This window comes from Lycorma delicatula, chromosome 9 (genome assembly GCF_047948215.1).
Source record: "Lycorma delicatula isolate Av1 chromosome 9, ASM4794821v1, whole genome shotgun sequence".
Classification (NCBI taxonomy): domain Eukaryota; kingdom Metazoa; phylum Arthropoda; class Insecta; order Hemiptera; family Fulgoridae; genus Lycorma; species Lycorma delicatula.
In genome coordinates, this window is record NC_134463.1 from 57,611,919 (window position 1) to 57,629,783 (window position 17,865).

The window sequence follows — 17,865 nt, forward strand, 5'->3', positions numbered from 1 at the left end:
TTTGTGACATACAAAAATGTTATTTACTATTAGTATCTTGCTCCAATTGTGATACAACATGAAATTTGTTAGGACTCAAACAAATGACTGAATACGAGAGTTATTTTTTTTCAAGGTCCGATCGCTCGAGAAATAAAAACCCGCGCAAAAATCGGATGAGCCTTTGCGGATATGTGTTGCGCAGCGTCTCTAATATGGCTTTCAATCACGCCGCGTCACTTCGTTTAGTTCTGAACACGCAGCTAGCACGTAAACATGTCTACAACAATAGCATCTCCCGCCAAGTGTGAAGTGCGTGCGGTAATTCGATTTCTTCAGCCTGAGGGGTGTGATGTATCTGAAATTCATAGACGAATAAGTAATGTGTACGGTGAAACTTCAATGACTGACAGCAAAGTGCGACAATGGTGCAGGAACTTTAAAGCAGGACGTGCAGATGTTCATGATATGACGGTCAGGGAAGGAAGCGAGTGTCAACCGATGATCTCGTTGAGCGAGTGGATGAGGCAATTCGAGAAAATCGTCGGTTCACAATTTCTGTATTGAGTGATTCGTTTCCTGAAATTTCAGTGTCAGCTCTCTACACCATTGTGAGTGAGAGACTTCAGTACCGCAAACTGTGTGCGAGATGGGTTCCCAACATGCTGTCCGACCATCGCAAAACAATGAGACTGGACACCTCCCTAACGTTTCTCCAGCGCTACCACAATGAAGGAGAAGATTTTTTGAACAAAATTGTCACGGGACGAGTCATGGGTCCATTTCGAAACTGAAGAAACAAAAGAACAATCCAAACAGTGAATGCATTCTCAATCTCCCAGTAAACCAAAGAAGTTCAAACAAACCTTCTCCAACAAAGTGTATGGCTACTGTGTTCTGGGACCGGAATGGAGTTCTTTTGGTGGAATTCATGGAACGTGGCACGACCATCACTGCAGCCTCATACTGCGAGACTTATCAACGTCTACGAAGGGAAATTCAGAATAAACGGAGAGGAATGTTGTCATCAGGCATTGTCTTTTTCCATGACAATGCCTGCATACTGCAGCTGTAACAATGAAGCTCCTGCAGCGTTTTCGTTGGGAAGTGTTTGATCACCTACCATACAGCTCGGACTTGGCTCCATCGGACTTTCACCTCTTTGCTCACATGAAACGCTGGCTAGAAGGACAACATTTTGGCACAGACATCGAGCTGCAGACCAGCGTAGAAACATGGGATGAAAACACAGGCGGCTCCGTCCTATGATGCGGGTATTGGAAAGTTGGTACCACGTTACGACAAATGTCTAAATCGGAGTGCCGACTATGTAGAGAAATAGCGTAACTATGTAAGTACTTGTTACATATAAAAATTTTTTTATTTTCAATGTGGTTTTAATTTCGTGATCGATCGGACTTTGAAAAAAAAATAACCCTCGTATAACTCTACATTAAGGAATTTCCTTTAAAAACAACTCAAAGTGGGTTGAACAGAACTGAAGTTGTACGAGATGTGTGAGAAAAGTAATGAATGAGACTGACTTTTTACATATCAAAGTTTTTATCCCCTTCAAAGTAGTTCCCTTGGGCAGTTATTCACCAGCGGAGTAATTGTTCCCACTTCTGGTAGTAGTGCTGAAAAGCTTCAACTGGTAGGGCTTTTAACTGGTCGCTCACAGTCTTTTGAATGTTCTCCAGAGTTCCAAAATGACGTCCTTTTAAGACTTTTTTCAATTTCGGGAAAAGGAAAAAGTCTCAAGGACTCAAATCAAGTGAATGTAGAAGGGGGGGGGGGGGGTTGAAGAACCGTAGGAATGTGTTTTGAGGTAAAAAATCCCCTGATTGAAATGGCTGTGTGACATGGGACATTGTCATGATCAAGCGTCCACTTGTCTGCAATGTCTGGTCTCACGTGAATCACTCTTTTCCTGAGACTTTCAAGGACACCTTGTAAAACACTTGGTTGACAGTTTGTCCTGGAGGAACAGATTGTTTATGCACGATACCCTTACTATCAAAAAAGCAAATCAGCATGGTTTTGATCTTTGATTTGCTCATTCGACATTTTTTCGGTCGAGCAGATAACGGAGTGTGCCACTCTTCACTTTGCCGTTTTGTTTCAGGATCGTACTCAAATATTCAGGATACATCACTTGTGATCACACGATCGAAGAATTCTTGGTCATTGTCAATCCTCTCAAGATCAACGCACACGTTTCTTCGATTGTCCTTCTGTTCCGTTGTGAGGTTTTTCGGCACCAATTTCGCACAAACCTTTCGCATGTCCTCATTTACCTCTTCATGTACAGCCATTGATTCAAGTGTAATACACATTTTTTTTTTAAATTTCTTCTTCATGAAACCATACTGATATTGTTTTAATGAGGTCAAATTTTGTGGTACATTTGATTTTTGACAGTCGTTTTTTGAATTTTGCCCAGAGATTTTTAGTTTTTTTAAGTCTGGGAGTTGCCTGGCCATGGGAGCAATTTAATTTTTAATTATTTGAAAAGTTTTTCCACTTTTTTGACAGTATGGCGTTTCACCAAATTTTGTTGGAACATTCCATTGTCTTATGGGAATTTGTTTTGAAGTTGTCACAATTCTTTCCTTCAGAATCTTGACATAGCCATTACTTTTCAAATTACCATCTACTGGAAGTTCTGAGCAAGAGCCTTCAAAAGTGAAACAACCCCTAAACTTTTTTTCTGGTGATGTTTTAACTGATTGTTGGATATAAGCCAGGAATGTATTTTTGTTACATGTTTTCCTAATGTATAATAATGTATTCCTAACCCTTTGCCCCTGAACATGAAAATGTGACTTGTTGGAAACATAACATTTTTCCATTCTTCTTTAAAGTTAGCATGTGCTTTGTCCACAAGAGCCTTTATTCGCGCGTTGCTGGTGTAAAAAGGTGCTTTTTAGCTGGCCAGTGTTTTCTCCGTCCAGTTGTAATAAGTCTAACAGTCGTCTTTTGTAAATCTATTTCACTGGCTGCTAATTATCAATTTAAGTCCAAAGCAGAAAATTTTGGATAAAGTTTACTTTTTCTCATTAGTAACTAATCCTGTGGTTGGAGTAGTTTTTCATTTACAGCAACACCTTCGTTGCATACACCCTGCCTTTGAGAAACCTCCAAAGAAAGAAATCAAGTGGTGTAACATCAGGGTATCGAGGTGGCTAAGGAAGTGGTCTATCATGGCCAATCGAGGTTGAGGAAATTGTTCATGTAAATAGCCCCTAACATATAATTTCCAGTGTGGTGTGCGCCATTTTGTTGGAAGGAAACTTGTGTTGCTAATGTTCAATTTGTGGCACTGTATACTCTTGTAACATGTCTTGATAACTAGCGTAAGAAACTGTTGGCTCGGTGAAGGATTCTATCACTTCATAAGTAGTCAACGTACACCAAATGTTAATCTTTGGGCTTCACGTTGTGTTTGTCAAACAGCATGAGAGTTCTTGCTACTCCAAATCCGACAATTATGACGGTTAACGTGACCAGAAACATGGAAGGTAACTTCGTCAGAGAAGTTTACTTTTTCTAAAAACCTGTTATCTTCATTCACTTTATCAAGAATGTTTACAGCAAAATTTGATTTTATTGTCATCTTCAGTTGCATGCACCACTGAATTTTGTATGTATGAAGTTTCAGGTGCTTGTGTAGAACCTTTACAATTGTCGATTGCGGTATTTTTTTTTTTTTAACTTCTGGGACCACCGTTAGGTATTGCTTCAAAGGATGAGATGAATGATTCGTACCGTGTGTGAAAATGACATGCCTGATCGGGATTCGAACCTGGGACCTCCGAATGAAAGGCCGAGACACTACCATTCGACTGCAGTATATTCCCAGTTCTTAACTCGTACGAGTCGAATTACCCGAGCTTCATTGAATTTCTTACTCGAGCCACAACTTCCTCGGAAGCGGCAGGTCTACTAACAATTTTTTGTATACTTCACTTCCTGTGTCCTTAAACTGCTGATACCAACTTTTAAAAGCCTTAATTAAGAAGAACGCGGCCGAACTCAAAACGAAAATGTCTATAAAAACAGATCTGCTTTCATGAAATCGAAGTACGTACATTGCTTTCTCCTTCACTGTAGTCATTGCTCAACTGGCAATCCCCCCTGTCGTTATATTGAGGCGGCATGTTCATTCAAGGTCACCAGTAACGCCTATTACCTACATTAATGTTTAAACAAAACTCCACGCGCGCTACACTGCTTTTTCATTTTTTATTAACCCTTAAAATGGACTGAACAATTTATGTTCACCTGCATATTTTCAATTTATATAAAACTGAATATATATATATATATATATATATATATATATATATAGTGATTCAGTAGGAAAGGGAAACAATTTAGGAGCTAATTCTAAAACTTTAAAAAAGGAAAAAAGTTCATTATGTTCGAAAACGCTTTGTTATCGAGATTTACGTAAGAACTAACTTTGATTGTTTTTTATGTTTTTTGACTTGAAAAATCGAATAAAACAGGCCCCAGAACTGTATCTCCTGTCGTTTTCATGATATCAAACATAAAAGAACAGAAAAATTCGGTGACCAAAAATATGTTTTTTTTTTTTTTAGGTCTGAAGTACAATAACTTTGTTAAATGACTAACATATGCGTAAATTTTATTATCAAAACTTGTAAAAAAATTTAATTTTGAGAAAATAGATCGAACGAGTAAAATCAACATTTAATATTAAAAACAAAACAGAACAAAATTTAATGGAAAAATGTTATAAAATTGTAAAAATTAAAAACTGCCGTTTTAATACAATAAATTTAGACCTTTGGAAAAATAAAATATTTTTAATTTATTTACAAAAATAACTCACTGTGGATTATATTGAATTAGTTAAAAATAAATACTCGAAAAATCCACCATTAACATCGATGCACTTTTCCATTCATTTCCTTAGATTTTTTATCACCAACCTAATTATAGGTTGGGTTTCTTGATGAAGGTAGCAGCATTGAGAATGTAAGTGATCAGTTTATGACTTTTTGATTGTATACCTCACATTTCATCCCATCCCCATAAAAAGTATTCCAAGTTAGTAAGATTCAGTGATCTAGGTGGCCAACTTGCCGGCCCTATACGTCCAATACATTTACCACTAAATTTTTCATCTAAGAATTCTCTTACTTTATTCGTGAAATGTGTTCGTGCTCCATCAGATTGATAGTGCATTTCAATTCGTTTCGTCAGTGAGAAATTTTCAAACGCTGTAAGAAATTCAATGTTTAAAAATTCCAGATAATTTCTCCTCGAGATACGTTGTTCTAGTATGAAAGGGCCTGTTAGTTGTCGATCATGCCACACCAAACGTTCACCGAAAATTGTTGCTGGTAATTTGATTCAACTACAGCATATAGTGAAATTTTCGTCAGCTATAACTCTATAACAAAGCGTTTTCAAACCACATGCACGTTTTCAAGTCTGTCGTCTAAAGATCACCGATGTGAATTCTGTAGGTTGTTTATGTTATTGTAGGTAAAAGTAGCTTCGTCCGAAAAAAGTATGAACAGAATTAAGTGGTAATTATTGTTAACTCATTGACAAAACTATAGTCGTTTGGCATGGTCATCAAGCTAGAGAGATGTTGAACTTTCTGAACATAAGGACTCAGTCCGTGATCGTATAATGTCCTTCGTAGTAATTTCTGGGATGTTGAGTCGTGTAGAAATTCTTCTTGTGCTCGTTGTAGGACTAAACATTATCATCTGAAGAATGTTTTTCCCTTCATTGCCATGTACCGGTTGACGTTCAGATGAAACAAGAGTGCTGGGAAGTGTACCATTCTCACGAAGATTGTTAAAAATCCTACAAAATACTTTACGGTTAGGAATTTTACTTGTCCAGAATATCTACGTCGGTATACTTCCACCGGTAGCGTACTTCCATCGCAAAAAAAAGTACACAAAAATTATGCATATACTGCGTGGGTGAAGAGATGCGGCATTTTTGAAAACAAAGAATTCAAAGCGAATTACACTTTTTTAAATTCAGATTCAATTGGAAAAATGTAATTACAAGTTAAAGAACAACAAAAACAGTACCAAATACGTAACCAACAAACAAAACGTAACTTTATGACAACAATGAGTAGAATTAAAATTAATTTCGAAGTATAAAGTTAGTGTTGACAACCTAATTTTTCAATGGTCTAAAGAAGAGGTTCCCAAACTTATTTTTCTCATATACCACATTAAACATTTTGCTGGTTCCGGTGGACCCCCTGCAGCTACATTTCTACCATATTTCCAGTCGACGGAAAATGTGAAGATTAGATCTAACTATGAAAATTTGCATTACGGCTGAGTTCCAAGAACTAACAGCTTCCGAAAAAAAAAGAGAATTGATTGGTTAATTTTTGATTGATTGTGCTGTGAGTGGATGTCAAAAAAGTAAAGTTGGCCAATCAAAAAAATGCTTCCATCCAACTTTACATTTTTGACATCTACTCACAGCACAAGAAAGCAATCAATTCTCACTTATTTTATTTAGAAAACTTCCCATTCAGAGTGGTAAAAAGCAAAAGAAAAATAGTATATTTTTTTGTGTTGCATTTATTCAAATATGTAATCATTACACTATTAATTATTATTGTTATCGTATTGCAATGTAATATAATAAAATTGTCGTAATATAATTAAAATTAAACATTAATAACGTAATGTAACTTCTACAATGACAATCACAAAATAGTTACAATTTTAATGGGAGGCATGTACTTGATGGATTGACAGCAAATTATCAATATTTGGCTTCAGTTTTGTTAGGAATAAGCGCAAATCTCCCCGTTCTGTGATATTGAATCTGCTCCTTTTTTTTGATAAAAGGTTTGTAACGACACTAAAACTATTTTCGACAAGATATGACGAGGGAAACGCTATCAAAAGCTTTCTCGCAATTCCCCACAGTCCAGGATATTTTTCTGGTATTTCTGCCTGCAGCCAAAATGTTTGATACCCTCTTTTAAATTTCACCTTCAGCCCCTCATTAATGCTAAGCTCGAGTAGCTCCTCTTGTAATATTACATTCTCCAATTCCGTTTCATCAAATGGATTTATGATCCGTGATGGTATTTCCATCGTCAGAATATATTCAAATCTGATTTTGAAGTCATCATGCAGAATATCTTCAAATCTGATTTTGAAGTCATCATGCAGGGCAATTAAATGTTGAACGTATGTCTTAATATCCTCATCAAGGCATTCTACCTGTGACAAGTTTGAAAACTGGAAAAATACGCGCCAACTAATATTTTATTTCATAAATTTCAATTTTCCAAGAAAAGCTGAAATTACACCCTTTGTTTTTATTAAATTGAGACTGTCCCCTTGTAATTGTAAGTTACAGTCGCTGAACTTCTCAAAACATTATCTGCCTAGGTTGATACGCAAAGTCAAGCCAACATTTTAGTTCTTCACTATCGAAACCAGATGAATTTTCGTGGGCCCCCGCTTACGAATTGTGAACTCCCATTTTTTTGTCACGCCAACGTAGAACCCCGTCGAGTCTCCCGTGGACCCCTGGGGGTCCACCTGGACCACTTTGGGAATCAATGGTCTAAAGTTATTTAGGTAATAAACTGTGTTTATAAAAAAATTTACATTTGCAATCTCTCAATATCCTTGTTGAACCAAGAAAATGCTATAATACCATAGGTTTTTAGATAATGAATATGATAGTTAATTATGCATTATGTAAGTACAATTGAAAAAAGTATTTTCAAGATGTGAGAAAAATTGTTTAAAAATATTGTTGAATATCCTGCAACCCTAAATTCGATCGGCTTAAAACTTTAAAATTTTTTTCTATGATCGCTATACTGAAAGTAAAAAATTGAATTTTAGTGAGAACTATTTCTCTCCTTGTTTTTACTTTATCCAAAATTTAATCCTGTCTATCTCCCATATGTAGAAATCTTTTTTGCCTTTTTCAAAGAATTTCATACTGAGCCAGTCTGGAGACATTGATCAAAATACAGACCAACACACAAACATACTTTTTACATACTTTTTGTATGTACATACTTTTTCTGGAAATTTTTATAGTTTTTTTTTGTGTTTTTGGACTAAGGAGGTTTTGAAATGTCGATACTGGTTTTGAAATGTGGATACGTAACATTTTGGTCGACCTATAAACCTTTGTTTCATAACTATACTGCTACAGCAACAATAGTTATATAGTTGGGAAAGTAAATATGAGAAAATAGAGATAAAAACGTTGGGATTCGCTACAGTTTTAAAACGCATGAAATTACGTTTTTACTTCCTTGTACGAAGTAAAGAAAGTATTGTGATCGCGAAAAATTTCGGTTTTCAAATTTCAACGGAAATATCCATTTTGACCATTCCCGAATCCATTTTGACTAGTTTCGGTGATACGTCGAAAAAATCTGGATTTCGGCCTTTTTTAACTGCATTAATAAGCTCTCACTGACAGCTTTATTCAACAATACATCATAAGTGGTACTTATTTTCACTGGTTCCAATGTTATAGCCAAATAAAATTTTTATTAATGAAATATTTGGATGTTACAAGGGGAAGGCACATCGGTTCAATTTCGACTTAATATACTTTTTTTTTAATAATAATAATTCAATAATAACAATAAAAAAAGAAATAAAAAATATCAGAAATTATTAATGGAATAAAATGTTATGTACTTTTCATTTTTTTAAAATGTGTATGTAATTTAATAGACGTACAGGAAGTCATGTGGTGTCCCCATCAGATTTTTAATTAAAAATTAAATTATTTATTACTTGGTAAAAGTCATGTTTATTTTGTGTTTTTTGAGAATATCCACTTAAAATATCTGCCAAATAAAGAATGGTAAAATAAATATTAATTTATTCACAACTAAGTGGGTCATTTTTCTGTATTTTTGGGTTATTCACAAATTCACAACTTACTATTTTTCTGTATTATATCTCAAAATTTATTCAAAAAGTCATCGAGCAGGTTATTGGCAAATCTCAATGTTTCACATCCTAATAAGTCTGTCCATTAAGACCAAAAAAATGGAAAACTTCTCAATGAATGAATAAATGTACATATGTGTCATGCTGCTTTCACTAAATATCTTCATACCGAATGAACTGAATGTTTTGTTCACACTGCTTTCACTAAAAATCTTCAGACTGAATGAACTGATGTTTTGTTCAGACATCATTTGTAAATATCTACATATGGGGCAATTATCATGTTAAAATTTTGTGAAAATTTTCTGAGGCGGTAGGGGAAATTTGTGAATTTTCATTTTGACTTTTTATTTAGTGGTTTAGAAAAATCCTCATAGCAATAAAAGTGCTTAGGTAGTACATAAACTTTCAAAAAAAATTTATAAAATCTCTACACCCACCCTTGAAAATTGCAAGTGTACAGTTACAGTTTTTTTTTAGAATATCTCAGCCAGATGTAGCAATATGTTTAACATAATTACACAGGAACACTCTTTCCTAGTTGTACGATATTTACTATAATGACCGGTAAAGATCTTGAAATCGTTTAACACCAGTTTTTGAAATACATCTTCATTTTCTCACTTTTAGGAAAGTATAGCAACTCCATTGTTAGCTTTTTTAATTTTAAGTTTTTTTTCAACTGTTACATTTTATATTACGATAATCAAATTTTGATTTACAAGTCAACATTAAACAAACGTTTTTGTACACACCAAAAACGTATTCTAAAATTTTCATTTCAGTTAAGAATTGTTTATTTTTACATTGAAAGTCATGTGAACTTTTGTGAAACTGATATAAAAATGCAGCATTTGTTACAAGAAGGGATAACAAATTACTGCAGAGATAACCTACTGCGATGTAATACCTTATAAGTTGCATTTAATAATTTAAAAATACTTTTATGTAGTAATTTATAATAATTGTTAATTAACTTATAGAAATTGCTTTAACAATTCATATTAGCAATAAACTGGTTGAAAATAAATAACAATGAATCTGTAGAAACAATAAATAAAATGTATGAATTTATAATACTTTTTCTTTTATAAACCAAATTATTATTTTTTATATACTACATTATATTCATTATATTTATTGTTTACAGTGTAACAGAATTACACTAATTTCAATATATGAGAATAGTCCAAAGAATAAATATCTAAATATATTGAAAAAGTTCACATTGCAAGTAAATCAATAGCTGTTATGACTTTTTAATTAATTTATTTAAGATAAATTTAGTAGGTATTCTTCTAAAAAATAAAAAAAAAATAATATTTATAATATATATTAACAGTTTAATTATTTCTGCTGTAAAAGTAAATCACATTTTTTGTAAAGTTACTTTGTAACATTTTTGTAAAGAGTCACATGGGAAACTACAACAGTTAACCAGTACATTTTTGTAGGGATTGAACTGAAGTATATTCTCTACTATGTGATTTATATAATGTATTATTTATTTACTGATTAGAATAAATTGTTTATTTACCTACTAGAATGTAGTGGTTGTTTAAAAGTTTTCCATTTAATATCTTTATAAATGTGATTTTTTATTTGATTTATAAATCTCTGCAAGTTTCCAGCATTATTTTAGTTTATCTTAAAAATATTGTATGCATGTTCTCATGTATACATTAGTTTTAAATAACCCTACTCTTTTGTGAAATATTCATTATGATGTAAAATTCATGTTTGCTTTAAAATTTATGCCGGACAATGTAAAAATGTCACTTTATGAGTTAAAGTTATGATACTATGTCATAAAGGATACTGATTAACAATTAGCCAAAATCTATATTTGTGCCTATACTTGCTTTTCTTTTTGTAAACAGGTGAAACTGAAATTTCCAAGAATACTTATTCCCTTTTCCATGCTAATAATAACTATACAAAAATAATAACTAAAATTTATTATACTTGTTTTATAGTTAAATAACTGGAGATCCTAATGATTATCATTTTAAAATTTATAATTTTTTTTATAAAAAGGTACAGTACTTTTTTAAAGTCATTTTAACCTATCTTCTTCAGAACAATAGAGTTTTGCATTGTTATTTGGTTAGAGATAATACTCATTATCCTTTGAAATACTCATTATCTTGCATTTCATACTGTTTAATTTTATTTAAAGCTATAAACTTTTATGAAACAAATGTAAGCAAATTTAATAAATAAGTTTTTAAAACTTGCATCTCAACATTTTCAGTCAGTGTTGTAACCATCTTCAGTGATTGGTGATGCTGAATTCATTCTAGTTTAATTGATACCAGATTTGTTTGACACAATAAATATTGCAAATCAGATGTTAATAATATTATACTGCATCACTTCAATACAAGACTAAATAGTGAGCAACAATATTTGTATACAAAACAAAGTATATCGTAAATTAAATTTTGGAATGGAATGGAATGCAAAGGTGGCGGGAGTTTCACTAATTCTCCCTACGAATCGCAGAACCTGGACAGTGTCCCTTGCTGCTGGATGATTCTATAATCGGGCGTGTTTAAAGGTTTATTTTTTAATGACAGGTCTAAATTTTAAGTTGTTTGTTATTTTATATTTTTAATTTTAAGGACGGATTTATTAGCATTCCAATCCGTTTATTTTATACCAGCATTCTCGAACCCATTTTATGGTCCGACCACGGGAGGCTAGGCTTTTGAAACCAGTCCTCCTGACATAATTCCCCTTCAGACCGTCCACTGAAGTCCTTTCGGTGCTAATGCTTCACAGGCTAGCAGGAATACGCCACAACAGGGCACTAACTCTCTGGAGGGAGTCGCTATTGCTGTTTTAATTTAATTGTAAGTGTTTTTGTTAGGAATGGATAAGGAGAAGATCTTCATCCACTTCTGTAATGGCTGCCCTTCACGATGCATCTCTGCTGGGCTCTTTTCCGGACTCCTGTCTGTGACGTCGGGTCGCGTAGAGGGTCTTCTTTCTTCTTCATCTCCTTCCTCTTCTTCTGCAGATGACTTCTTTGTTCTTCTTTGGCCTACACTTTCCGAGACTTGGCAATAATCGGAATTACATACCATTAACCTTGATATTCCCGTTGCCCCGAAGGGCTGACCGAGGGAAATTACAGGTTTCTTCTTTCTTCTTTCTTCTTCTTTCTTCTTTCTTCTTTCTTCTTTCTTCTTTCTTCTATGCTGTCAGTGGCTGCTGGGCTGGTGACTGCTGGACTGATGGCTAAATTTTGGAGCTGCACATGAATTTTCTTGCCCAACCATCACAAAAAAATAACCACCAAATTCTAAATTTTAAATTACTTAGGAGACCAACAACATAGTCTCATTCACAACACTTTAAAAACACTCCTGCAAGTAAATTACACAGGCCTGAATTTTATAACTATGAAAAAATTATTTTCATTTTGATAGCTCATTAAGTATCTCTGGTGCTGAATCCAAATATGACTTCAAATTTTCTTCATCACATAAGAGGTTTTCTCAAAAAGGCTTAAAAATTTTTTTAAACAAAAATAAAACATAATAAAAATTGTTTTTTTTAAAAATTATTTTGAGATGATTGGCATCAGCTGCTGTAGTCATTTTGCCCCATGAGAATGGAAATTTGTAGTATATGAAAAATGCCATGCCTCAGGTTCAAATCCCAATTAAATTTAGAATTTACTTAGAAGTGATATAAAAAACAAAATTTAAAATATTAAAACTAATGAAAACACTCAGTAAAATACTATTTATTTCCTTACATTTCCTTATAAAATATTTTTCTTTTTGTTTTGATGCTCCTTTTGGTACTTTTTCTTCTGTGGTCTGCAGCAGGTAATCTCTTTTTAACATCCAACAGTACTTAGCTATCATGCTCATGTTCCATCTCCCTTGGTATCTCCTCTCCATCTCTTTCACGTCTTGGTGGAATCTTTCCTCCCTGCTTCTCACTTGCTGCACCAGAATGTTTGGGAAAGTACTCAAGGTGAAAATCTAAAAAATGTACATTTAGGCTCATTTTGCAGCCAAAATTTTTGAGTTTTTCTAACATATTTTGTACAATATTTTTATAAGCTTAATCTTTTTTCTTGCGAAGAAAAAAGAACTGTATCCTTGAAGGCTTTCCAAGCTTGTTATTTTGCTTCCTCGATTTTAGAATCAAATATTTCATTTTTCATAAGCTTCCATATATCAGACAATAAAAACACCCTACTTTATCTTTTTTTTTTCTGATAAACCTAGAAACTGACTGCAAAAATACTTTAAATAGTCTTCATCTTTTCTTAATGACTTTTTAATAACAAATTGCTTCATTTTGCTTCAACAGAGGAAGCAAAACTTTGTTTGGCTCTAGTAAACTTTCTTTTTTAGTGATTTTCATACCAACTTTTAAGGTTTATCTTGGTGGTTCATTCTTTTTTATTATAGGGCTGGTTTCTCATAACTATTCCACTTGCATAAAAGACATGGGCGTACTTGGTATAACCTTTCCAACTAACAAAGGAAGTACCTTTAAATTGCCACAAATTATTCAACCTTGATCCCTATACCAAAGTTTAATTAAAAGTACGTCAGAATCTTCATAAGATTCTTTCAGATGAACAGAATGCCCCACTAGTAAAGAAATGTACTACTTCTATTGTGCAGAAAAACTGCCTTAAGTCTCCTTTTCAACAAATTAAAGAACAGACTCCTATTTAGAAACCTTGCAGTCAATGTGGATGTGCTCCATGAGTTCATGTACATCATTACAGTAAACTACTGTTCCTTCTTGAGAAGAATATTGAACAAAGTCTTTTTCTCTGTTTCTAAACCAGTAAAAACTAGTGTCAGATGCCAACAAAGTTCTTTCCTTCAACCTTGAGTCTAAACATTTATCAAAATCCTAAGGAAAAGTTTAAATTGCCAAAATCATTTAATTTGGATTGCTGAAACGGATTTGGTTCATAACTTCCTGCATCATAATCATCTTTTTTATTATCCAGTTCATTAGCACAACTCTGTGAAACCATTTCTTCATATATCATTTAATTTTTTGGTGGTGAAGGAAGAGATATTTCTAATCTATAAGGTACAGGAGGTATCGCTGATCAAAGGTTTGGGTAAAAAATGTCCTTTTTGTTTTTTAAATTGAATCCCTGTATTATACATGAACAAAAGTAACAATCATCGCTTTAATTGGTTAGTTCTTTCCAAACCATAGGCATTCCAAAGTGGAAGGACTGTTTTTTCTTTGTCACCACTCATGAAGTTCTTCAATACACACTGAACAAACCTTGTGCAAAGTTCAAAATTTGTCTTTGTCTCCTAATTTTACACAAAATAGTGGAAATATGTATGTATTTTTACAAATTCTGTAATGTTTCTTTTTGTTTTTTGACAGTAAAATTTCCACAAATATAGCAAAATAAGTCAGGCACATCGAAACAGCCTCTTAACGCCATTGGATTTTAATAAAAACTTGTAACATAAGTTAATATAAATGAATGAATGAAGTTGTCACAATCTACTAGCACAAATGCACATCACAGTTGTAAAAAGGGTACTGAACTAAATTTTTTGTCTAGAATAGCAGATGGTGGTAGTTGGGAGGCACACACATTAAAAGGAAGATGATCAGACATGTAGTAACATGAAAGTGGCTGAATGTACAGTTATGTTATAGATCTATATTGCTTTTAACTTCTTTATCATAAATCCACTATATTTTTATTCAGAATATCAGTTTCTTGCATTTTTATACATAAAAAAGATTGTTCATTCATCTAACACTTTAAAAAAATAATCATTTATGATAGGCTAACAACTATAGATAGAACAAAAAACAGCAATTTGTGAAAAAACCTTAAGTGACAGAAATTCTTTAATACATTTCCTATTTTTTCCAAAAAATCTATTGAATCTTTAGGTAGATTCCAAACAATTTTACCATTGCAGATCTGTGTTATCTGCTTTTAGAAGTATGATTCTCAGATTATATAATTATTCTGCATAGAAATAACGTGACATATTCATATACAATTTAAAAAAAAAACAAATTTCCTCTAAACTAACTTCCCAAAGAAAGTGGTTCACAAATTTATAAATCTAGGTACAATGTAAAATTTAGAATAAAAACCAAAAGAAACTGTTATATACAGAACATGATCATCAAACAAGGAATCATGGAATATAAACTAAACTGCTGCAACTACATAATGATTACTGGTAAAATGGAATATGATTTAAAATAAATGTAAAATGATCACTTTATCTTCTTCCATAACATTTATCAGCTATCTCAGTAGATACAGATTAATATTGATATCCTACACATAGATAAAAGGAAAAAATCTTAATATACTAGAACAGGATAAAATATATAGTCAAAATACACAATAATGGACTAACATAATTCATATGCATACACTTTTTTATCATACTGTAAAATGTATGTCTGCTTCAAAAAAAAAATAAAAATACAAACAGCAACATCAGCTAAAGAGGGGGTAAGATTAGTTGCACCAGTCATTGAAGATAGTTGAAAGAACACAAAAAACAAGGGAAAAAAACATATTTATTAATTTGATTCAATTTGTAATTTCAAAAGTTATAATTGAAGGAATCTTCATTACTAACTAACAAGGACAATTACGTAGGGAATTATATTTACTTTTTTCTACTGGAACAAATTAAAGCCAACAAATGAGAATGAGCTGCTGAAGAAGTTTGCATTCAAGAAAGAATTTCTTGAACCCAAAGGTGAAAAATTATGATACTTAGAAATTATAAAATGTTATGACTCAATTTTCAAAGTAATGAAATTGTTTTTACCAATTATTATCAATCATAATGCTATTAAATCCGTCCTTTAAACATTTAAAATATAAAATAACACAAAACTTGAAAATTTAGACCCGTCATTAAAAATAAACACTTAAACACGCCCGATACTAGAATCATCCGGCAGCAAGGGACACTGTCCAGGTTCTGCGATTTGTAGGGAGAAAGGGAAAATCCCGTCAACTTTGCATTCCATTCCATTCCATTATCAGTCATCAGTTTTAGTTAATTTACCAGTAGCAATATTGTTAATGGTGTCTGCCTTAGAAAAGTTAGTAAACTTTTAGAACATTTCTTAATCTTTGAGTACTACATAATTCTTTCATTAATGACTAATCTAGTACATAAATCTATTTCATAATGTTGGATCTCTACACATTACTGTTTTCAGAAAAGTTTTGTGTAATTTTTATCTATTTCAAATATTTTGACCTTATTGTAATCTGTAATTCTTTTATGAGCTAACTTTTGGTGTGTTATCTTCATTTTTTATATTTGAAAGATAATAACAAAAAAAAAATCTTATGAGAAAATAATATAATACCTACTCCAACCAGATTTCAATATTGTTATCCTTAATTACAGGTATCAATAAGATTTAAACAAGGAGAAGATAATTTTGGGCATATTTGTGGAGGAAGTATAATTACTAATCAGCATGTGTTGACAGCGGGACATTGTGTAGCAGTGTAAGGATTTCTTTAATTAAGTTAGTAAAATAAATTAATTATTCTAATCTAAAAAAAATTATCTAATTAGTACTATATCTGTCAAGAAAAAATATCTGTCAAGAAAAAATACAACTTTTCCCTCCAAAACCTCATAAAGAATTGTATATATAATTCTTACTAAGATCAGTTCTTACTTGTTTGATGTGTCAGATGGTTAAATAAAGATATAATCAAGGAAAAATTTTTGTCATTTAAAAAAAAAACTGCCAAGCATTTTAGAACAAACTGTTCTATTTGTCATTTGTTCCATTTGTCATTTGATTATAGTTATTAATACAACTATCAGTCTGTGTTCATATTGCTGACAATAACTTTAAGGGATAAAAGGGAACTGATCATATAAGTTTTGTGCTTTAGACACTCAATGAAAACACATAACTATTGCGCCAAAAAGGTATTTCATATTTCTGGAACATAATGTCTTTTTTAATCACTTTTTCAAAAATATTTAAAAAAATAGTAATGTAATTATCACCAATTTAATCTTCATTTAACTAAATGAATAAATTAGTTGGAAAAGTAGTAGATGTAAGAGTATACCAAGCTGATGATATCAGCACTACTTCTTAATCAGGAAGGTAGATGACTCAGCCAGGAGCAGCTACTACGTGTAAGATCTGTCTGATCTTAGAGGTATAAGATAAACATTACACTTAGTCGGTTTGAAACACCAGATGGACTGTCATTAATCACATTAATTAAAGCAATCAATGAAAATCCGTCATTAATTAATTATCCACATCTTAATAACGGTAGGCTCAAGTTCATTAATGTACATTAAAGGTAATTGAACTACATTATTAATTATATGACTGATTATTTTTTTAACGTGACTGATTTGTTTGTAAAGTGGGCTTGGCAATTTTTGGAATTTTATCTCTAAGGAAATTCATCCAAGTTTTCTAAGATCAATTTTACTTTTATTTCTGTGGTATCATAATGTTATTAATTTATTACTTCGATTTCAGAAATGGTATTAGGTTTATGTCGAAATGACTCAAAAACCATGACCAAAAATTACAAAAAGAAAATAAAGCAGAAAATTTAGTTATGCAGAATCTTTTTTTTTTCTTTTCAGTATAAAAGCACATGCCAAAAGAGGGGGATAAATAGTACTTACCGTATAAACCATGTAAGAAAACTGAAGCAAAAGAAAAAAAAAATATTACTGTTTGAATATTGTATGACTCGTTTTAGTTTATTTCACATAGTCATTCATTTTCTTAGTAATTTCATTTAGAGGTACAAGCCTTTTATACTTGTATATATTAAACTGCACAGAAAAGCAGTGATTTTCTCAGGGTTTTGCACTCATTTGTTCAAAAAGTCACTTATCTGGTTATTAGGATTTATACTCCTCTTTATCATGAA